This window comes from Phodopus roborovskii, unplaced genomic scaffold (assembly GCF_943737965.1).
Source record: "Phodopus roborovskii unplaced genomic scaffold, PHOROB, whole genome shotgun sequence".
Lineage (NCBI taxonomy): Eukaryota > Metazoa > Chordata > Mammalia > Rodentia > Cricetidae > Phodopus > Phodopus roborovskii.
In genome coordinates this window covers 16,890,445-16,915,820 of record NW_026126517.1, presented here as the reverse complement: position 1 = coordinate 16,915,820, position 25,376 = coordinate 16,890,445, and the positions used below count along the sequence as shown (strand labels likewise).

The window sequence follows — 25,376 nt, the reverse complement described above, 5'->3', positions numbered from 1 at the left end:
TCGTAGCACTGCTTTCAAGGTGTCCCATAAGTTTGAGTATGTTGTGTCCTCATTCTCATTGAATATTAGAAAGTCCTTAAATTCTTTCTTTATTTCTTCTTTGACCCAGGAGTGGTGCAATTGCACATTGGTCAGTTTCCATGAGTTTGCAGGTTTTCTGCAATTTGTGTTGTTGTTGAATTCCAATTTTAAAGCATGGTGGTCAGATATGGTATGGGGTATTCCTATTCTCTTTTATCTGTTGAGGTTTATTATGCTACCTAGTATGTGGTTGATTTTAGAGAAGGTTCCATGTGGAGCAGAGAAGAAGGTATATTCTTTTGTCTTTGGATGGAATGTTCTATAGATGTCTGTTAAACCAAGTTGAGACATAACTTCTGTTAGTTCTTTTGTTTCTTTGTTGAGTTTCTGATTTGTGGTCCTGTCTAGTGTTGAGAGTGGTGTATTGAAGTCTCCCACTATAAGTGTGTGAGGTTTGATATGAACTTTGAGTTCAAGTAGTGTTTCTTTTACGAATGTGGGTGACTTTGTATTAGGAGCATAGATGTTCAGAACTGAGATTTTGTGTTGATGGATTTCTCCTGCGATGAATACAAAATGACCGTCTTCATCTCTTTTGATTAATTTTGGTTTGAAGTCTAACTTGTTGGATATTAGGAAATCCATGCCTGCTTGTTTCTTGGTTCCATTTGATTGGAAAAACTTTTCCCAAACCTTTACCCTGAGGTAATGTCTATCTTTGAAACTTAGAGGTGTTTCTCCTATGCAGCAGAGGGATGGATTCTGTCTTCGTAGCCATTATGTTAGCCTGTGTCTTTTTATAGGTGAGTTAAGATCATTAATGTTGAGGGTGAGTAAGGACCATCGATTTTTGATGGTTGTTTGGTTTAGGTTTGTTGTTGGCAGTGGTATTGTGAATATATTTGTTCTGCTTTACCCTTGGTTTCTGGTGTAGTTAGATTATCCGTTGCCTACATTTTTGTGGGCGTAGTTACCTTCCTTGAGTTTGAGTTTTCCTTCCAATACTTTCTGTAGGGCTGGATTTGTAGATACGTATTGGTAAAATCTTGTTTTGTCCTTAAATATCTTGTTTTCTCCATCTATAGTGATTGAGAGTTTTGCTGTGTATAGTAGCCTTGGCTGGCATCCGTGATCTTTTAATAATTGTAGATCATCTATCCAGGACCTTCTGGCCTTGAGGGTTTCCTTGGAGAAGTCAGGTGTAATTTTGATAAGTCTGCCTTTATATGTTACCTGTCCTTTTTCCTTCACTGCTCTTAATATTCTTTCTTTATTCTGTATGCTAGGTGTTTTGATTATTATATGTCGAGGGGTCTTTTTTCTTTGGTCCAGCCTATTTGGTGTTTGGTATGCTTCTTGTACTTTCATGGGCATGTCCTTCTTCAGATTGGGGAAAGTTTTCCTTCTTGCTGAATATGTTTTCGGCACATTTGAGTTGGGCTTCTTCACTTTCCACTATGCCTATTGTTCTTAGGTTTGGCGTTTTCATGCTGTTCCACATTTTCTGGATGTTTTGTGTTAAGGATTTGTTGGATTTATGATTTTCTTTGGTCTGTGAATCTGTTTCTTCTAGTTTACCTTCTGTGCCTGATATTCTCTCTTCGATCTCCAGAATTCTGTTGGTTATTCTTTTGCCCAGTTTTTCTATTTCCAGCATTCCTTTGGCTGGTGTTGCCTTTATTTTCTCTATTTCAGTTTTCAAATCTTGAACAGTTTCCTTCACCTGCTTAATTGTTTTTTCTTGGCTTTCTGTACTTTCTTTACTTTCCTTCAGAAATTTGTTCATTTCTTCCTCTTTTTTGTTTGTTTTTTTTCCCCTCCATTTCTTTGAGGGATTTTCACACATCTTCTTTGAGGGCCTCTATCATTTTTATGATGGTAATTTTTAAGTTATTCCCTTCTGCTTCCTGTCTTTGTTGTTGTGTTCTGTTCTAGTTGGAGTAGATTCCCTAGATTCTGTCTGTGCCATTCTTGTCTTTCTGTCATTAAGTGTTTTCTTGTATTACTGTCTTTCCATAGCTTTTCCAGTAGGTGTAGGTGGGGTCTCCCCCTCTCTCTATGGTACTTCCCCAGTGGGCTTATGTGGGTCAGATGTTCAATATTTGTAGCTCTGTGTGGTCCAACATCTATAGGAAGTCTCTCTGCAGACAGGGACCCGGGGATGGGGTCAGGGATGAGTATCCAGTAGAAGTTGCTGGCAGGATCTCAGTTTGGTCCTGCAGAGATAGGCAGGTCTCTGGGAGGGGCCCGGGACTCCACCTGAGGACTGGAGGTGGGGGTCAGAAACCAAGCAGGTGGGAATTACGGGTGGTCCTGCGAGAATAGGCAGGTCTCCTATGTTTGGATTTGCTCCGAAAAGTCCCCCCGAAGTAGTGTGTACTTTAGTGAATGTCTCTAGCCAGTGGCTGGTGGAAGAGGACAAAGGCTGGGCTTATACTTGGGATGTTTCTGCCCTGATAGTTGGATCTCACTGGGACCAGACACTCTCCACCTGAGTCCTCTTTCTTAAGCAGAGGCCCTGCTTTTGGGGTCAAGGATCTTGCAGGCAGGAACTCAGAGTGGACCCACAGAGATAGGCCAGACTCCTGCTGAGGACTGGAGGTTGGTTCAGAAACCAAGCAGGTGGGAATTACTGGTGGTCCCACATGGACAGGCAGGTATCCTGTGTTCAGAGTTGCTCCCAGAAGTCCATGGATTAGTGTAGACTGTTGGCTCCACGCTCTATCCCCTCTGTCCCAGTGCTCAGCCAGAGTGGCGGGACAGTGGGCAGGGTAGGGCACAGGGTAGGGGGGGCAGGCTTGTAGTGGGGATGGGTGGGTGTGTATCAGAGCTCCAAGGGTGCTCTCAATAGGGACAGGGCACAGGAGCAGCGGGCTCTTTCAATTATTCTTCATTACCAGAATTATGGTCACTGTGATTGAGAGCACAGGTTAAAAAAATTTTTATGTAGTTAAACTTATGAGATTTGTCTTTGTGAATTTTGCCAATGTATGTATTTTATTTAACAGGATTTGGAAAATTAAAATTTATTCATCATATCATCTGCCTTAAGTTCTGAAAAGATTGATTCTATAATTACATATTTACTAGAGGCCTGACTACAATTGGCATACCAACACAAGTCTAAACTGATAATGTATCCATTTATGTTTACAGTAAATAAAAAAAAATTGTATGTTATAACATAAAAACATATTGCAGGGATACTGTATGATTATACAGGACAGGCAATTGTTGAAATATCTAATTGTACTCTAAAAAGATGCCTTTTAAACAGAAGGGGATATGAGGACCCCAAGGGGTAAACTAAATTTTTAAACACTTACAAAGCAGGAACAGTAGCTGCTGAAAGACACTGGATTATGCAAAAAAAAAAAAAAAAAATCTGCTGAACAGAGTCAGCCTCTGTGTTGCAAAGATGTTTTAACACAAGAATGGAAACCAGTGAAAGTGTTATGTTGGGGCTAAGGGTATGCTTTTGGTTCTGCATAAAACAAAAAGATTGTGGATACCATCAAAACTGATTGAAATCTAACATGAGCAAGAAGAGTAACTTGGACAACTTGGCTGTTAATGTGGGTGATATGACACTGAGAAAGGGGAGATGCATTTGAAGCAAATGGGTACCTGGGGACAGCTTAAGAATTTGTGTGACAGAGGGGAGATTACAGTTCTACACTGGTTGGGAAACCTTTAAATGTTACAACCCTGTTCCCTGCTATGCTTGCTACCTATGTTAACTACATAGGTACATTTTGTGCCTATGTTCCTAACCCTACAATTAACATAGGAATAAGTTGTGGAAATATGGAAATCCCTGTGGGAGTTAATGAATCTTCTTGGCTACCTGGTCCTTATGTCTAATGAGGACCAGCTAAGCTTATAGAGGAGGGTAAAGAAATCATAAATTGTACTGTCAGAGCACAAGAAACTACTTTCAAGTATGGTTACCTGTAGTTAATACTACCCAGAATGTTTATAGCAAGTTTTATATGCTATATGCATCTGGTTTGGAGGGCATGAAATTAATACTATTATTTGAATAAGTCTACCATTTTGTGAAATTTGGATTACTGACTAAGAATCTGATCGGCATATAGGGAACAATGTAAGAGTGAGAACTTTCAAGAGCTTGTCAACATCTCCCATGGAGATGTCATAGGTTGGAGCCCCTGTGGTTTCCTTCAAGGAAAATCTTCTCACACAGAAGTAAAATGGCACCAATGTAGTGAAAATAAAAATGCAGAAATTTGTTCTATTGTTAATGAACTCATTTAATGTAATGGATTTGGAATGTCAGGTTTTCTCCTGAAGTTTGACAATTCATTTCACAACTATATAAATTGGCAAGTGTCTTCTGCCCTAATAAAGCTTGGAAAAGTTAACACTAAGGAAGATAAGTATACTTTGTATTTTAGATTAAATCAGAGTCACCCCTTTGTAGCATGAGTACCATTACTTTATTTGTTAATGAAAGGGACTGCACCATGGTACCCTAATAATTACAGTATCAATTATTAATGCTTTTCTCTTCATACCTGTGTTAATTCTAATTTGTCTTTGTTAATTCTATGTTAATTCTTGTAAGTAACATCTGACAATTTATATATTATTAGATCATGAAAAAAATTCTGGATACTGGTAAAGCAGTTTATGCCATGGCATGGCTTGTCTGTGAGGATTCAAGTGAAGAAGATCACTGAAATAATATTAAGAGAACTCATTGAATGCTTGGAATTGGTATCACCATAGTTACAGAAATTATTGCATTGGTTGCTGCTGCTATTAAAAAAAAAAAAAAAAAAAAGAAAATCAAACTGCTGAGTTTGTTAGAGACTGGTCTAGCATTTTGCAGAAATTTGAACTCAACAAAATAAAATGGATAGTGAGATAGTTAATAAGATAGCTAATTTCAGACAAGTTATTATATTATTGGGAGATCAGTTACAATTATTAAGGAAACTAAGTTAAAATGGAATGGGAATGTTCCATCCTATTATACTATACCTTTAATGTTCAATAATAGCAAATAAGACTTGGATAAGACTAAGATAAATTTGATAGGGCACTCTAACTCTTCTTAAATGATCTATGATTTATAGCAAGAAACTAAGGAAACTTTTGCAAAAAGGTTAGATGTTATGGACAGCCTTGCAGACATGTTAACCTTGTTCAACTCTATACATCACTTTAATAAATAATTTGTTCTAGTGATTGTTACCTTTGTTATAGCATAATAACTTCATTGGCTTTATATTGTATTTTGGCTTACTTGGTTAAGATTGTAAAAGAAAACAATAGAGAAAAAGCTGTGTTTACTGTAAGACTTCAGTGTGTGTGTGTGTGTATGTGTGTGTGTGTGTTTGTATAATTAAACTACTTGGGCTGACAATGCTTTCCACAAAAACCAGAGACTCGCAAACTCCCTACTCCTTGGCTCAAAAAATCTTTTGAATGATTTGTTCAGAGTAATCCAAGAAGCTACTAAGATAATGCAGACTATCAATGTGACAATGTAGCTCTTGATGTCCCCCTACCACTGAGTTTATGGAAGAGACCCTGTTGCTGAAGTCACTACATCCTTAGGACACACAACTCAGATGATCTGAGCTGCATCAAACCTCAAAGCTTCCTTCCTATAGTTGAACTTCCATGATGTCAGAAAATACCCTGCAATCTGAGAAGAGAGGTAAGAAATTAAACAGTCCTACCCAGCTGCAATACCAACGATATACAGTGGCCAGCATACAAAGATGGCCTTAAAGGTACAATAAGTAAAGTCTGTTTTGGGGTGCTCACCCATACCTGTCTAGTTGAACTTATATCCCACCTAACTGGATGAAAATCAAGCATGGTCCTGGACACCTAGTCAAATTCTTAGGGTTAGTGGTATCATGGACTTTAGAAAAGAATTAATTTATATAGTTGCATGTTGTTATTCATTAAATGCTAATTTATGTTAGAAATGGATCTTTAAATTTTTTGTTATTTAATGTAGTTAATTTTTATTGTGAGTCTGAAACACATAAGTCCAGCCATAACTCTGTATGTAGAAGAAATATTAATATAGAAGTACCTGGAATTAAGGAGGAGTCAAACAGCTGTGAAAAGAATGTTTTGGAGATAAAAATGAATATGAATAGTGCCTCTGTTCCTTTATAGCATTGCACCTCTAATTTAAGATGATGTAATCAACTTGTGGGTTGGAATATGACAGGACCTGTCTTTTGCTTCCATTTGCTTCCATATACTTTTCAAATCTCAGAGCTACAACATTTTTATTCCAATTACTTAATAATACAAATCAGAAAACTACTTTTTAAATAATTTGCCAATAAATCAAGAAGGCCAACTGTAAAACAATGAAACAAGCAAACAATATAGAATAAATTTACTACCAAACTAATGTGAGTGAGACTTGCCTAAACAGACCTGGGACAATTAAGCAAATATAAACAACCACACAAAGGGATTTCAAAAATTTTCAGGAGGTTATATAGGTTGTTAGTGAGTAGCAATTCTCCATGGGTAAGAAAGTGAGATTCACTTCTACATTCAATACATTTCCTTCATATAATCATGTACTACTACTAATATCTCATCTACTGTTATTAACTGCTGCTTATAGGCTATTTCCTCATGCAAATTACAAAAGGTATACTCTATTGCTAAGGAAAACTATTCTTTGTTAAGAAAAACTTACATTTTCTAGTAACTTTTTTAGGGCAGCTATGACATCTTTATTTCTCAGTCTATAGATCATGGGATTCAACATAGGCACAACAATGGTATAAAACACAGATGATAGTTTTCCTTGGCCAAGGGAGCTAACCAATGATGGCTGAAGGTATATGAGTGCTAATGACCCATAAAAGAAAACAACAGCCAAGATATGGGAGCTACAGGTGCTAAAGGCCTTGGATCTGCCCCCAGCAGATTGAATGTGGATGATGCTGACAATGATGAAGGTGTAAGAGCTAAGAATGGTCGTAACTGGTGCAATAATGTTAAATGCACTGAACAACAGAGCTAGTACTTCATTAATAAAAGTACTAGAACAAGAGAACTCCAGTAATGGGAAAGGATCACAAAAGTAATGGTTTATTATTTAGCCTTACAGAAAAGCAATCTTAGCAGGAAGACAGTGTGAGCTGTGGCACTTAGTAAGCCCATACCATATACCCCAGCTACCATCCACAAACTGACTTGAAAGGACATGGTTACATTGTAAAGCAATGGGTTAGAGATAGCCACATAGCGGTCATATGCCATTGCAGCCAACATGTGATATTCTGCAACAGCAAAAGCAAAAGCACAGAAGAAATAGAACTGAGCAATATATTTTGGGTAGGAGATGACATTCTCCTCTGTCACAAAGTTCACCAGCATTTTGGGAGTAATGACAGTAGACTGACAGCAGTCGATAAAGTACAGACTGCTGAGTAAATAATACATGGATGTGTGCAGCTGAGAACTATACAGAATCAAGATGAACATGGCCAGGTTTCCCACAACTGTAACCAAATAGGCTCCTAGGAACATGAGGAATAAAGGCAATTGGAGCTGTGGATTCTCTGTTAAGCCAGTGAGGATGAACTCAGTCACTGTGGTTTAATTCACTTCTTCCAAGTTCTTATGGAAAGTCTATGTAAGAAGAAATGTGTAAAGAAGAAAAATTTGGTCATACATTCTCCTAACTCCCAATGAGTTTTGAAACAGAATTCAAATATTTTCAGGTATCTTCATTTCTCTGTCATCTTCTTCTCTATCTAAGCATTCAGAGATTTTGTAGTCCGAGAAAAAGGAAATATGCAAAGAATTAATCATACACATTAATCATACAGACTTTGTTATAAGAATTATGTCTACTGGTGCCCATTTTCTACTACATGCAAAACATTCTCGGATCTTCTGTTGACTTTTTCACTTAGTTCTCATGACTTATTAATAGCATCTATTAATGTTTTATATGTGGTAAAGCAAACACATTATGCACAAGAGATTCATATTATAATTCATGGTGAAGGAATTGAAGATTTTTCCAATAATGAACATGAGAATTGTCTGCCTCTTCATCTAATTCTAGATATTTTGGTGAGGAAATTGGATACAACAAAATGGAATTAAATGGATTAGAAATCAATAAATAAAATAACTACTAGTAAATACATATGACTGATTATCTAGAAAATCCAGAATTTGTTAAAGACAGCTATTAAATATAATTACCACTGTATAAAGGTAATGTTAGATAACAGGAATCACAGGATAGTTGAAGAAATTTTGAGAAAATCACCAACAAACCCAGGTAAGATCTTGGAGTTCTTTGTTTGTCCCTTGATTTTCCTTGACTCTGTAGTTGTGGTTGTATACCTCCTATAAAGAACAGCTGTCCCCATCCTGGGACATTTCTAAATCATGAGGAATAGCTTCATAATGACTATAGGTTGATACTGTTAACTTGTGTCCATTTGAGTCAGTTGCTTATATGGTAAAACCCAATTTCTTAGTTTCCTAAATACTTACATTGACAGAAGATCTTATTTCTATTTTAATGTTTCTCTTAAGTAGACCTCTACTATGAAAGCTGAGAATCATATACCTTGAAAGAATATATCTTCCAAATAGGGAGTGTTGAAACGTTACTCCCAATACAGCATACTGAAGAAGTTAAACCATTATAGGGAACACAGGTCATGCGGCAAATTTGTGAATGTTGTTATGTATGTGGGTTAGTTACCACTAACATGGGACTGATATTGTTTATATGTTTCTTTAAATGTTTTATTTGAACTTCTTTTGTTCTTCTGTCTTCTGCCATTTCATGATGCATCAAGGTGGTCTTCCCTTGATATGTACTTTGTGTCTTGAATTTCTCATCCTTCAGAAACATATGATGAGATAAATACAGTTATGACTGCTATATATTAGCTTCCTGTAGCATTCATTTCCACCAAAAGAAACACCACCACAAACACACACACACACACACACACACACACATTAAGAAACTTATTATTTTATAACTCTGAGTCTATTCATTGACTTGTATTACTGTATTTCTCATGCTTTATAATCTTCCCCACTAAATATTGGTCTTTATCAAAGAATCCCCATTTTCTATTTATAAATTTGGGTAGATATAACCATGCTGTGGATTTTGACAATTTGCAATGGCTAACCTTCCTGTAGCCCAGTTTTAAAAAGCTCTCTTAATTCCATAGCCTTCTTGTCTGCTCTGTTTTGTCAACTGTTTGTATGCCTTTGTCCTTGGTCATGAATTCTTTAAACTTGCCTTGCATTGGTTATCATGGGCTCCCTTTGACAGATACATATAAAATATAAATCATAAGTAAACTAAAAAACCTGGTTTCAACAAGGAATTGGTTTTTTAATCATTACATTGAGATCAAAGAACTGTATTCTGTCTTGGCACAATGGCAGAAAGTTCAAAACTGTCCTCAATAAGTCATAATGCCTAAAGGTAAAAGGTGTGGCTATACTAGGGTGATTGTCTGTCTTATTCTAAATAACAACAGAACTGGTCTGAGTTATGACCATTCCTGTCCCTCAAGGCTAGAGAACAAGAAGTTGAATCTTAGATGTAGTTACTGAATCCTTAGAGAAAGAGGAATAAATGCTTGTTTGTTCTGTATACATGATATACCCTTTTTGGTTAAGGTATATAAGAGTGGTGAAAAATAAACTCATAGCAATTCAGCATTAACTGAATCTGCCCTCCTCGGTTTTATTCTGTGTCTCTGTTTTTTCTTTATTATCTATGGCTAGCCTTTCCCTCATCCAAAGATCCCTACTCAGGTATGAACTTGGGGCTGCTTAGCTGGTTCCAATTGCAGCCCCACAAACACAGCTTTCATGGGAGATGCCATTCTGTAAATGTTTCTCATGCTGGTTAATGAATGAAGCATTGTTGGCCAATAGGAAAACAAGATAGGTGGGACTAGGAGACAAGGAGGATTCGAGGAAGTAGTAAGGAGGAATCATGATGGAAGATGGAGAGAGCAGAACGCCAGCGGCCTCTCTCTCTGGTAAGATAAGATCATGTGGAAATACTTATATTAATAGAAATGGGTTAATAATTAAGACAGAGCTAGCCAATAAGAAACTAGTACCTGGCCAACAGCATTATAAAAAATACAGAGTCTCTGTGTGTTATTTGGGCCTGGCGCCGTGGTGGAACCAGACCAGCGGCGGGGGGGAAAACTACTCCTTACTCAGCTTCAGACAAAGAACCATATGTATATATGTATGGATGTATGTGGATGTATGTGAATAGATGATAGATTTCATTAGTTTATTTTTTTAAGTGTTCATCTTACCAGCACCACTAACAATATAACTAATGTATTTATCACCTCCCCAAGTTTCTTTGAAGCTATTTGTGTCTCTTGCTTGCTTGTTTGAATTGTTTAATGCCAATATTTAAACTTTCAACATAAATACTACAGTGAGTATCTTTATGAAGACATTTAGAAGATCTGCTTCATGTGAAATACTAGAGATGATGAACTCATTGATAATGTATATTATGTATGATTTCCACCCAAGTTCTCACAACCATTATTGTATTCTCTAACTCATTGAATTTTACTGCCATAGATAATTAATATAAGTGGACCCACACAGTCTTCTCCCTTTTATGGCTGGCTTATTTTTCATGCTGAACATACTCCAGATTAATCAATAGTTTTTAAATCAGTGTAATTTACCTTATAAGAAATAGAGACAGTGAAGATTTAGAGCTATCAAATTTACATAAATAATTTTTGTATCATTCACTATTAACTATATACTAATAGAAAATATGAATGAGATAGTCAAAGTAGCCAGTTTTAATAGAAAATTTCTTATATGAGATAACTATATATTATAGGTGAAACAGCATCTAATAGTAATATGAATCCTGTCATGTCTACCTCGGCCAGCAAGGAACCTTGTACATCAGCTTCCTTGTTTATTCAGGAACCTAGTACATCAGCTTCCCCTCCCCAGCCCCAGCAAGCCCTTAAATGTGCGCTTACTGCCCAATCAGCTCATGCCACCTGGCGATCCCGGATAGGCCACAGAAGGAGGAAGCACACCAGATCCATCAAGCACTTCCAAATAAGGCTTGTTTACAGCTCAGCTCAGACTACCTGGCATCCAGCCAGGTGCCTTTGAGGCTGTGGCTTCCCACAGAATGCAAGGAATATCTAATTTTAATGTGTAAGTACTTAACATATTATATTTTAGTTCTTCATATTTAATTCTGTCTTGAAACAGGATTCTGTCAAAAATTTGGATGATAGCAAAGTTGCTATGATATTTATTATAAATGGTAATTAGCACTTAGATGCTAATAAAGATTTAAGCAGATATTATTAGGGTATTATTATGACCCAGTAATAAAACAAATTAAAAGTGTTAAGCATACAATTTCCTTTGTCCTTAAGGATAGAGAGATAAAGAATACAAATGATCTGCTCATCAGAATCCTACAGTCTATAAGGACATAAGTAAGCAAAAAAAAAAAAAAAAAAAAACTCAGGAGAAAATAAGGTATTTAGAAAGGTCCTGAAGGATCACTGCCACAATGATGATAGTCGTTACTCAGGGGATGATATCAATGAAAATATTTTAGAGAATCATAAAAAGTAAAACTTTCTTCTTGGTCCATATTAAATTATATTTGTAATAATTAACACCATGTCATGCATATATGAATTAAACGTTTTTTGGACAAGCTAGGTTAATAAACATCTGCAAAACAACAGTAAAAACAATAACACTGCCTAAGTTAAAATTAGTGTAGACAGAATCAGAATTGCCTGTTGTGATTTTAGTTAAAGGACCCCAGAGCTCAGGGGAAGTGGGGGGCAGCGAATGGAGAGAGAAGTAGGAGAAAACAAGGGGGAGGAAAGGAAAACATGTGCGACCAGGAAGATTGAGCCTGGTTAGGAATAGAAGACAGGAAGAGAGAGATTGAGAGAGAGAGAGAGAGAGAGAGAGAGAGAGAACATAAAAGAGGGAGCCAATATTGGTTTGAAGATAAAATTGAACACAAAGAAAGGTCTACAGAACTATAAGACTGCTACCAACTAACAATTTGAACTTCCATGGAAAGGCTACCATAAATGCCCTTCCCAGAGAGTGAGATCAACAACTAACTTATTCATGGAGCCCTCAACTAATGCCTGTTGGAAACAGGAGCAAACATCCATACATAAACACTGAGTATAACTAGAACCCAGATGCAGATGGAGAGGACAAGACCAGGCAGAAACAGATACAGACAGCTTACTTGAACAAGGAGGAGCTAACAGACACTAGACTGATAGCTGGGAAGCCAGCATGGGACTGACTCAGGCCCCCCTGAATATGGGTCTCAGCCAGAAGGACTGAGCAGTCTAAGGGACCTCAGACAGTGGAGCCAGGGTGTATCCCTGGTGCACAAAAGGACTTTGCAAACACATCCCCCATGGAGGGATAACTGCCTTAATCTAGAGACAGGAGAGAAGCCCTAGTCCCTACTTCACATGATCTGTCAGATCTACATGACCCCAACTGGATGGCATTCCCCTACATATGGAATTGGGATGGGGGGATGGGAGGGGAGGGTGGTTAGAGTGCATGTGAGAGGGCAGAGAGGGTAAAAGGGAGGAAAGGAGGGAGGGAGAAAGGGAGGGAGGGAGAGAGGAAGGGAGGGAGAGGGAACTGGGATCGACATGTAAAATAATAAATTAAATTAAAAAAAAAATGCTTTGACTCCAAAATTTAAGTTCAAGGACAAGTCACTGGGAAAAGGATTTCTATTTTTGTTTCCACAGAACATGAAAAGCTGTGGATTCCTTCCAGACTAATGTGGTTAGATCAAGCCAGACCACCTGAAACAGAGTACCAGATGATCCTACATTCAAAACAGCTGGACAAAGCAGCCTTGCAGACTACAGCCAGGATTTCTGAATCTTCTTCGAATCCCTCATGACAGCGCTCCTTACCAGCAGGAAGTAGTTTGGAAAGAACGATGCCCAAATTACCAAATATTGTATAAATGTTTGTTTTCATTTAAATGGACTTGGTTATATAAAATAAATTAAAAAAAAAAAGAAAAGAAAAACGGGAATGGGAGAATGCTTATGGAAGCTAGACAAATGAAAAATTCTGTATCTCAACTGGTTTCAGTAGGCATGACAACAAGGAATTTGAGAAAAATCTCATGTGCACAAATCCATAAATAAAGAGTTAAAGGCAGTTTTCTGTTCTATTGTGGTGAAGAAACATAATGTCCAAATTACAGAAGCAAGAATTTATGTAGTGTATTGATTATAGTTCTAGAGATTTAGTGTATCCACATCATGGTCAGTAATGTTTGGTATTGGGCAGGCAGGCAGGCCACTTGGGCAGTAGTAGCGAGCTACATACTAATACAAAGATAGGAGCAGAGAGAGTGAGATTAGGTTTTACAATGGCTTTTGAAATCCAAAAGCCCATACCCAGTGACAAATTTCCTCTAAATAAGCCATATCTCTTTCAAAAAGATAATGACTCTAATCTTCCTAAACAGTTCATGACAGCTATCTATTCCTGATTAGTCTTAAACACATACATATATAAGCTACAATGAATAAACTCATCATGTTCTTTGTGCATACAATTTAAGGTCAATTTTATGATATGTATATTTCTCCTTTTGTTTAGGTATTGTGTTTATATAGCTCAGTTAGAAATGTAATGTATACTTTAGTACAGATTTTAGATAGTTACCTATAATAGTAAAAACTTATAGCTAGGTGAGTTAGGTTTTCTAGATATATATAGACGTATTTGAGATACATAGGAATTCTTCAAATCTTTCAAAGACCTACAGAATATGGCATTTAAAATGGTTTAGGGTTTTTCTTAACAGTGAGACATAATTGTTCTTGACAATACCACCTGCGTCAAAAAGAAAGATGGACATTAAAGAAACTCGTTATGGAGTTTGCCTCCAATATGGCAAGACTAGCCACTTGGATAAGATACTGCTCTTGTCTGGACTGTTAGACTTTATGCTGTATAAACTGGACATGCAGGATCCACAGGAAAGTGACTGCTGATTCAAGATAGACATTGCTACAGAGATCCTGCTTCATGAAAGAGTCTGCCAGACAGTCTGCAGGACACAGAGAAAAGTGACTGACAAACTGCCAATACAAGAAAACAGTTTAAAGTTTCCTGCTTTGCTAAAGAGTCTGCCAGACACACTATGGCCTAGGGGCTGAAGATGGAAGATTACAGAAAAACTTCAGATGACTGACAAGGCGAGATGTCTCTGTCATTTCTAGAGTTTATATACTATCCTTCTGTGGTCTTTGAAGGAGGTGAAGACAGATAGTTATAGTTAGTTTTCCTTTGTTAGGATTAAAGATAAGTTACAGATAGGACTTTAGATTCACAAATATAGGATAGATGATAAAATAGTTTCTTTTAGTCTTGCTAAATATTAATTGACTAAATATTGTTAACTGTGATTCTTATTTGATAACTGTTGTGTTATATATTTTGCTATGTTAAGGTTAAAACCCTTCTCTTTATTTTAGACAAAAAAGAGGAGATGATGGGAGATGTCATTCTGTATATGTTTCTCATACTGGTTAATGAATAAAGCACTGTTAGCCAATAGGAAAGGAAGATAGGAGGGGCTAGGAGATAAGGAGGAATTAGGAAGTAGGAAAGGAGTCAAGATGGAGAGTCTGGAGAGAATAGAACTGCCAGCCGCCTCTCCCTGGTAAGACCAGGTGGAAATACATAGAAATGGGCTAATAATTAAGACAGAGCTAGCGGATAAGAAACAAGTAACCGGGTCAACAGAATTATATCTAACACAGAGTCTCAGTGTATTGTTTGGGGCGGGCATGGTGGCAGGACAAGACCAGTGGCGGCGGGCGGAAAAACCATACACCTTAATTGTATCAATAAATGAAAATCCATTCCAAAACAAAGTAATCATATCTATTCCATAATCCCCTTTTTACCTTTAAAAGCATATTGGTTGTGATCATTATCCATTTATAACCAAGCACATTTAAATGAAAACAAACATTTATAAACAATATTTGGGTATTTGGGCGTCGTTCTTTTTAAACTACTTTTTGCTAATAGGGGGCACTGTCATGGGGGATCCTAAGAAGATGCAAAAATCCTGGCTGCAGTCTGTAAAGCTGCCTTGTTTAAGCTGTTTTGAATGTTGGCTCACCAGGAATGCTGTTTTAGGGGGTCTGACTTGCTCAAACCACATTAGTCTGGAAGGAATCCACAGCTTTTTATTTTCTGTGGAAACAAAAATAGAAATCCTTTTCCCCAGTAACTTGTCCTTGGACTTAAATTTTGGAGTCAAAGCATTTTTAAAATATATAAATTGAATTAATCCAGCAGCATATTCTTTAACAGTTGTTTTCTCAGCAGTCAAACAATACAAACACAATATAATACCGTACAGTATCCGGATTTTCTTCATCTGTGGCTTCATTATTATTATTATTATTATTATTATTATTATTATTATTATTGAGACAGGGTTTCTCTGTGTAACTCTTATCTGTCTTGGAACTCACTCTGCATACCAGGTTTACTTGGAAATCACAGAGATCTGCTTGCCTGTTTCCCGAGTGCTGTGATTAAAGGCATGTGCTAAAAAACCCAGTTCCTCTTTGTCTAGTTAAAACCATTTTATTTCTTTTTTCTCCCAAGCCTATATATATTTTAGAACATACTGTAAACCTTTAGCACTTTTTCTTAATGTGAGTTTGTCTTTACTGTAAATCTTTATCTTTTGGTAGCCACATGTCTTTTATCTGGTAAACAACAACATTGTTGAAATGAAAGTCATAGCTGTTCCCTGCTGCGTTTTACCAAAGATGGAGGTGGCTATTTTACCGCCAGCATTGAGAGCTGTGGTTACTGCCTTGGTCTGCACTGCAATCCAGCCCCATGTTGCCGGCTTGGAGATGTGGTCCCTACCATTGCCAGCTCTCATACACACCAATGAATTGTTAGTAGAGTTTCTTAAAAGCCTTGTGGTTTTTTGCCGCTTATGCTGAGTCAGGAATTTTTCCTTAAAGGAGCCGCACAAATATCTGCTTGTGTCTCACAAAGCAGAATCCAACCAATAAAAATGCTGTTAGTAAGAAACCTTGTTTGTCTCTGTTCTTTTGTTTGTAAAACCCTTTTTTAAGCTTCTGTTAAATTTTAAGTGTAAGTTCTTATTAGCCATGTGGGCGCCATTTGTAAGAAGTACAGTTTTTCTTCCGGCCACATGGTCTTGTCCCACAGCTGCGCCAGCCCCAAATAATGTACAGAGACTCTGTATTTGATATAATCCTGTTGGCCTGTTACTAGTTTTTTATTGGCTAGCTCTATCTTAATTATTAACCCATTTCTGCTGATCTATGTATTTCTCTTACCAGCGAGCCTGCCGGCATATTGCTTTTTCCTGACTCTCCATCTTGGCTCTTTCTTACTACTTCCTCTTTCCTTCTTGTCTCCTAGTCCCTCCTATCTTCTTTTCCTATTGGCCAACAGTGCTTTATTCATTAACTAGTATGAAAAACATATATACATAATGGCATCTCCCATCATACATACATATACATATATATATATATATATATATATATATATATATATGTGTGTGTGTGTGTGTGTGTGTGTGTGTGTGTATGGCATATATCATACATGTATGTACATAAGTAACAATAATTAAAGAAGTCAATAATTTGAGAGTTGTTGGGAGAGAGAACAGAAATAGTAGAAGGGAATGTTTGGAATAATAAAATACAGAGTATTCATCTATGAAATTCCAAAAATAATTTTAAATTAAAGCAAACATTAATAAATGTGAATTAATCAAACCTATTTTTAAAAAGATGTGAGGTTCTTGGAAGGAAAATAGATCTTGAGAGACAAAAGGTCGAACATGTCTAATGACAAGAGAATATAGAATAGAGTAGAGGAGTCTAAAATATTTAGAAACCAAGCACTTGTATGTGGACATAACTCTCTTCCTTCCCAGACAGCTAAATGTTGGGTGCTTTTCTTCTCTTTCACACTAGAAGGAAAAGTGGCCCTGAGCATGTGAGGAGCAAAATACACAGAATTATCCTTAAAGCTCTATTTCAAAGTCACTTGTTGTTCTACTAAATTTGGTCTGGATAAACATTTTATATGCAGACAGAGATAAAAAGAGATTGGTTAGCAAAAGAATAGTGGGAATTATCTCCCTCTAGAGTCTCACCCCTGAAGTTTCATCTTTGGAGAAATCATAAACCAGAATTATTATCTATTCCCCAGTAGTTCTCAAAGGATTTCTATTTTTTTTAAATATAGACTTGATACAAAAATATCTAAGGAGCACTAAAATATCCCTGAAAATTTAAAGATATACACTAAAAGATCTTTTCTAAAAATGTTTTCTTCAAAAGAAAAAAAAAAAAAACTTTGTAGCAAGGAAAACAACTGAAAATATTTATACTTTGTAACTCCCCTAACAAATGTGTTTAGATAGTATAAGGGAGTTGCAAATCAATTCACTTGGAATATTTTACTAAATAATTGAATAAAACAGTTTTCTTTTGTAGATAGCTAAACACTGCAGGCGAAGTGACAAATAAGGGGAAACTAAGGGATTTGAGGTCCAGGGTGCTGGTTAAGGCAGATGCCATCAAGAGCTACTGAGTCTTACTAAATAAACTGATTATCTGGGAAAACCCACATAAACAGCTGACTTTAACAAGGTGGTGGGGGCACTCATGGACCCCAGACTGATTACTGGAAAACCAGCTAAGGCTGACCAGACCCTCTGAATATGGGTCTCAGTTAGGAGGACTAGACAGTCTAAGTCTATGTAGCCTCTAATAGTGGATCAATATTTATCCATAGTATACGAAGCTTATTCCACACAGAGGTATAATCTCTCAGCCTACACACACAGGGAAGGGCCTAGGCCCTTCCCAAAATGATGTGACAGACTTTGAAGACCCCCCCCCCACAGAAGGCATCACTCTCCCTGGGGAGCAGAAAGGTGATGGAATAGGGGATAAGTGGGGGGCAGGGAAGGAGTCTAGGGAGAGGGAACTAGGATTGACATGTAAAACAAGGTTGTTTCTAATTTAAATTAAAAAAGAAACTGATTATATTCCAAAAGGAGGAGAATATGTTTCCTTTCCTGTTTTCAAGAACAGTGTTAAGTATTTCTGAGGGTGGGAGGGGGTGTCAGAAAGGGAGAGTACTGAAAGAGATGACTTTGAAGTGGGAGGTGGGGGGGCATGTGGGAAGGGCTTTTCAGGTTCATGTTAAAGCCTGATGCAAGGGAATCTCCCAGAAATCTATAAGGATGACTGCAGGGAAGACTCCTAGCAATAGCAGATATGTAGCATGAACTGGCCATCTCCAGGGATCAGAATGATGCCTAACCCAGTTGTCATCAGAGAAGCTTCACCCAGCAACTAATGATGACCCATAGCCAAACTTTAGGCCCAGTTTAGGGAACCATGTAGGAAATGGAGAGAAATGATTGTTAGAGCTGGAGGGGTCAAAGACACAAGAAAACTCACAAAGTCTTCTAACCTGGGCTCATACACACTCACAGAGATTGAACTGACAACCAGGGAGTCTGCATGGTACTGAGCTAGGCATATACGTTTCAATTATGTAGCTTGATCTTGTCAGACTAACAGTGAAAACACTGCCCTTCTCTGACTCTTACTGGCTTTTGTTCCCCTACTCCTCATACTGGTTTTCCTTGCCCAGCCTTAGTACATGGAGAGATGCTTAGTCTTTCTACAACTTGTTATGCCATGTTTTGTGGATACCCTACCCTTTCCTAAACGGAAATACAGGAGTGGATTAAGGTGATGTGGGAACAGAGGAGAGCATGGGGGTGGGGACTGGGAGAAAAGGAGGAAGGGAAAACTGTAGCCTGGATGTCAAATAAATAAATTTGCATTTAAAAGGAAGTTAATAGGAAAAGAGATTAAGAAACAGTTGTTATGCTCTCTGCTTGATAAAAAAAAAAAAAAAATGTTTAGACTTCCGAGGAAATAAATCAATGGAACAAAAATGCAGAAAATATAAACAGTAAATTGCACTCAGACCTGTTTATTCTCTTCAATGCCATTTAAAATATTCTTATTTCCAGTGGTTAAGGATGGTCTTAGAGCTCATTCTGTGTTTCCATATTACCTAATACATCTGTACATACTTAGGAAGAATATGGTTCAATTTGTATGTTCAAAATGCTTAGTTTATTAACTTTAGACTAATACATAGAGGTTTGTTTGTTAATACAATTAATAAAGATCACCTGGAAAAATATTTAAAAATTGCATATAAGTATATAAATACATTCAATCATTAATAAACGTAACTGACCAAAGTGAAAAAATAAAAGCCAGGTAGATAACATAAATATGAGAACTATACAGATCATGATGAAGAATTTTTAAGAGGTGATATATACTCTGGGGGGGGGGGTCAAAAATATGAGTGGTTTTCATGCATGAATCTATAAATACTTGTCTGCCTGCCTTCATCTCATGTCTTTCAACTGATTATATACTGGCAATAATTTCTTGACTGGTAACATTGTTGCTTATAGTCCTTCCTCATAGTCCTGAAAAAATATTACTCTCAGTTCTGAAAAAAATTTCTCTTTTCCTTCAACTTCAGGGCAACTTTCTCAGACTAAAGATCATAGGACTCAGCATGAGCACAAAGATGCTACAAAACACAGATGACGTTTTCCCTTGGTCTATGAAGATGGCTGGAGATGGCTACAGATGCATGGTTGTTAACACAAAAAAGACAGCAATAGCTAAAATGCAGGAGCTGCAGTTGATGAGGGCTTTGGATCGGTCCTAAGTAGAAGTACTGTAAAGGATGCTGACAATGAAGATATGAGTGAGTAGGGGTGAGTTATAGTACAATGGTATTAAATGCACTGGACAGTGTTAATAAATCATTAATGAATATATTAGAGCAAGAAAGCTCCAGTAATGGGAAAAGACCACTGAAGAAATGGTTTATAATATCAGCCTTATAGAAAAGCATTTTTAGCAGGAAGACAGTGTGAGCCATGGTACTTAGTAAGCCCATACCTTATACCCCAGCTACCTTCCAGGAAAATGTTTAATAGGACATGGTTGCATTGTAAAGTAAATGGTTACAGATATGAACACAATGGTCATATGAAATTGCAGCCAATGTTTGACATTGTGCAACAGCAAAAGCACAGAAGAAATAGAGTTCAGCTATGCATTCTGGGTAGGGAATGGCATTCTCCTCTGTTACAAAGTTCACCAGCATTTTGGGAGTAGTGACAGTGGACTGACAGCAGTCAATAAAGGACAGACTTCTGAGTAAATAATACATGGGTGTGTGCAACTGAGAACTAAACAGACTCAAGATGATTATGCCCAAGTTTCCCATCATTGTAATCATATAGATTGCTAGGAAGATAAGGATCAGGGACAACTGGAGCTCTGGAGCCCTTTATTTTTTTCAGATAATTTGTAATACTAAAAGGATGAGTTGTAGAAAGAAGCATTTTACCTCTGCTTCAAAAATAGTTATTGATTCTACTCAGTCCCTCATAAATTCAAACTTTTCTGATATGTGTGATTTTATGTTCTAAGAACATCTTGTACCTTTATCATAATACTCTCTCCATTGAAGCGAAAATGTTTTATGTGATACAATTTAAACAGTATTCCCCAGGAAAGGCTTTCCACTTAAGATAATGATCAGGAAAATTGTCCATCTCATCACTTTATTTTTGTACTTCTAGCATTTAGGTTGGGCAATCAGAAGCTAAACAAAATTTAAAGCAAAAAAGGAAAATCATCCATACATACAAATGAATATAGTAAATAGGATAGAGTGTACAGAAAATTCAGAATCTGCTAATAATATCTACTAGATGAAAATAACAATAAAAGCAACCTAAAGAACTCAAGATTGTCACAAAAGTTTAACCTAATTTTCACAAACTTTACATAAACAATGAAAGCCTCCCTTTTTTGTGTGTCTGTGGTGTAACTAAAAATCAGTCATATTATTGTGTCAGTATTATTTATATAATTGAGAATTTGTCTATCCTGGATCCTTTGTTCTTCCCTGTGAATTTTAAGATTGCTTTTATATCTCTGTGAAAATGTCATGGGAAATGGTACTGCACTGAATCTGATTTTTGATAGGATGTTCAGTTACAAAATGAACTGAAAGACCCACAGACCGTGTACTCTCACACTCTGACTCATGAAAGGCGACAACCCCAAATCACTCACGAGAAGCAGTCTTGATGCAAAATGCATAAAGTCTTTTATATTCCAAGTGCACTGGGGTCCAAAGTCATATGTCTCATAGAGGTAGAGGACTGAGGACCCCAGTACAGAATTTAGACAGCTTTTATAGGGTTTACAACAAAACCTGCACATCATAAACCAATCATCTCATAGCATAAAGAGACCCTGTGGTGTGCAGGCCAATCAATTTAAACCATCCAAGCCAGCGCTTTAAAGACAATCAGTTTTCTAAAGCCCCGGAGGTATGCATATGCTGGGACTCCTAGGTGGGGTGAAAATGGCAGTTAGGTTAGGTCACTGGGGTGGGGGTTTCACAAGCCCTTTATAAAGTCAAATAAGAGGCAAGGAGTGTGACCTTTCCCCTATTGCTGGCTGAGGACAGGGTCTGGAATTTAAGGTATTTAGTACTTTTAAACTTCTAGCTTCCTGGAGTCATTGGAGAGTTAGGCTGTATTTTTCCATCCTTACATGAACTTCAGCATTTCAAGACAAGGAGTGTCTTCAAACTTGTAATGCCTTCTCCTATTTCCTTACTCATAGAAATAATATTCTACTGTAGCTATCTTTGACTTACAGTGGTGGGGGATGTATGGTGACATATTATTTATGATTTATTAAAGCTAGCCTGAAGGTTCAGAATTCAAAGCTAGCCACAAGCCATAGAGGTCAGGCAGTGGTGGTATACACCTTTAGTCCCAGAACTCAAGAAATAAGTAGATAGATCTCTGTTAATTCAAGGCCACACTGAGCTACATGAAATTGATCCAGTCTAAAAGAGAAACATCTCACACAAAAGTGCTCTCAGCACTTGGGATAACACACCTTTAATCCCAACCCTTGAGGTATATAAAATAGGAACAAATATGCAATCTAGGGCATTTTGGTTTCCAACCACATTGAGAGCAGGATTACTTCATTCTGGGTAGAGGTAAGAACTACTAGCTTGTCTGTTTTGCTTATCTGACCATTAGTTTCAACCCTAATATTTATCTCTGAGTTTTTATAATTTTGTGTTGTAGGGTTTTTTTTTTGGGGGGGGTTCTTGAGGTTGTAGTGAATGGGTTTCTTTACAATGTGATTTCTGTTGCTATACAGAAGTTTAAATTTTGTTAGTTAATTGTGTATCTTTCTATGTTGGTGAGATTGTTCATCAATTCTAGAATCCTTCTGTTGGAGTCATTAGGATCTTGTAGGAATAACATCTTATTCTCTTCAAACAAATAATTTTTGGTTATTTTTCATCTTTTTTATTTATGTCTTTTCTTTAATTGGTCTAGCTATGACATGAAGGAATACATTGAAAAAACTATAGATATTACATTTCCCTGTATTGTTCAATTTAATTTTTAAAATACTTTTGGAGAATTTCATAGGAGAGTACTGTATTTGCATCTACATTCTCCAATTTCCTTTCAAATACATGACCATTTTAATAATTATTTACACACAAACACACATAAACATGCTGGACTTTTGATCAATTTAGTGGTGTGTGCGAGTGTGTGTGTGTGTCCATGTATGTGTGTTTATAGCAGACGGCTTTTGGTGGATAAACTACAAAGTAACTCATCCTTCTGGAAGGTAGATTCTCCATGTCTCATCAATCAATTGGTCATTAATTGCTTGATACTTTTCATCTTGTGAGAGGCTTTATGTATTTCCCTCATCCATGTTGGAACATAAACTGGAAAATTTTGAATCAGTTCATAACCATAAATTTTTTGATGTTTTCACTTCAATTAAAAATATGTTGCTAATTAATTTTATATTTTTACCATTAATGAAAATAGTTCTTCCTATCCAATTATACCAATGTCTATAATTGTTATATCTATATGATCCTCAATAATTATAAGGATAAAATAAAAATCAAAACATATTATACTCAAGCATAGTTGTTTCAAATTAGTTACCAAATGATAGCTAGTTTAGTATGGTTATAAATTCTGTAATAAAGGAGAGAAGGCCTAATCTTATAATTGAATGAACCCCTTGAATTATAATCAACATAGGAGTAATCACTGATTATGGTGGTTTTGTGGAGTCTAACATTTTCATATTTTCCTTTTTGAGTTAAATTTGAGCCAGATATCATACATTTCTCATGTTGAGGTTTACAACATGTGACCAGCATGATTTTAAAGTTACTACAACTTCAGCCATAAAGCTAAAAGGATCTAGGAAAATGAATCCACAGGGCAAGAAAAATATTTTAAAATTTAAAATTTAATGAAGAATATATGGGGTGAAAAACTTTTTTTTCCACATTCCAGATAGCATGGCTTTTTGCAAACCAAAGCAAAGAATCAAAGAATAATGCCTTAGTAAGTCAGGGAGGTCCATACATCCTATATAATGCATACATAAATGGACATTAGATCCATCATTTATGAATAAGCAGGCTTCAGACCATGGTAATAATCCAAATAAGATATTCAATGTGGTATCCAATTCATGCACACAATCATGTACCAAAAAAAAACCTCACACCTAGTGTTACTAACTCCTGCTTTTAGGCTACATTTTCCCACAAATTCCAGAAGTTATACTCTATTGTTAAGGAAACCTATTCTTTGTTGAGTACAAACTTACCTTTTGTGTTAACTTTTTTGAGCTATATTGACATCTTTATTTCTCAGGCTGTAGATCATGGGATTCAACATAGGAACAACAATGGTATAAAACACAGATGACAATTTACTTTGGTCCAGAGAGTTGACTGATGATGGATGCAGGCACATGGAAGCTGTAGAACCAAACAAGAGAGCAACACCAAGATGTGGGAGCTGCAGGTGCTGAAGGCTTTGGATTTACCCTCAGTGGATTTAATGTGGATAATGCTGACAATGATGAAAAAGTAAGAACTAAGGATGATCATAGCTGGTAGAATAATGTTAAATGAACCAAAAGACCGTGCTAGTATTTCATTGTTAAAAGTACTAGAACAAGAGAGCTCCAGTAATGGGAAAAGATCACTGAAGTAATGGTTTATTATATCAGCCTTACAGAAAAGCAGTCTTAGCATGAAGACAGTGTGTGCTGTGGCACTTAGTATGCCCATACCATATACCCTAGCTATCATTCCAAAAGAGACATGATCATACATGGTTACATTGTAAAGCAAAGGGTTAGAGATAGCCACATAGTGGTCATATGCCATTGCAGCCAACATGTGACATTCTGTAAACAGGAAAAGTACAGAAGAAATAGAACTGAGCAATGCATTCTGGGTAGGGGATGACATTCTCCTCTGTCACAAATTTCACCAGCATTTTGGGAGTAATGACAGCAGACTGATAGCAGTTAATAAAGGACAGACTGCTGAGTAAATAATACATGGGTGTGTGCAACTGAGAACTAAACAGAATCAAGATGATCATGCCCAGGTTTCCCACAACCATAAGCAAATAGATAACTAGGAAGATGAGAAATAGGAGCAACTGGAGCTCTGGGTTCTTGGTTAACCCTGCTAGGATGAACTTAGTCACTGTGGTTTGATATAATTCTTCTATTCTCTTCTGGAAACTCTCAGCAAGAAGAAATTTTTATGTAAAAAAAAAAATATTGAGTATCCATTCTCCTATCTCTCAATGAGTATTGAAACAATTAAAAAATTTTAGGTATCTCCAATTATCTATCATTCTATTTTCTTTGTAAGCTGTCAGAGATTTTGTAGTCCTGGATAAAAAGAGATATTTAAAGACATAGTTCTATAGATGTTTACACATGTGACTTTTTCATAAGGATTATGTTTACTGGTACTCATTTCCTACCACATGCAAACCATTCAGAACCTTTTACTGAGTGTTTCAACTATTTGTCATGTCTTATTAATAGCACCTCTTTTTTATTTATTTTTTGGTAGAAAATGTTTTACATGTAGAAAGGAAAAACATTATTACAAAAGATCAATAGCCAAACTCCATTTAATGGTGAACACATCAAATATTTACATTAAAATAATGAAGAAGAGAATTGTTAATCTCTTCACTTTGATCTAGATTCAACAAGAAAAAA

General features: G+C 36.6%; 2 pseudogenes; both read right to left on the bottom strand.

Moving 5' to 3' along the window:
- Window positions 1-5,617: 5,617 nt before the first annotated feature.
- Window positions 5,618-22,276, bottom strand: LOC127231375 (uncharacterized; annotated as a pseudogene).
- A 1,683-nt stretch (window positions 22,277-23,959) lies between these two features.
- LOC127231373 (olfactory receptor 150-like) lies at window positions 23,960-24,895 on the bottom strand (annotated as a pseudogene).
- Window positions 24,896-25,376: the final 481 nt, after the last annotated feature.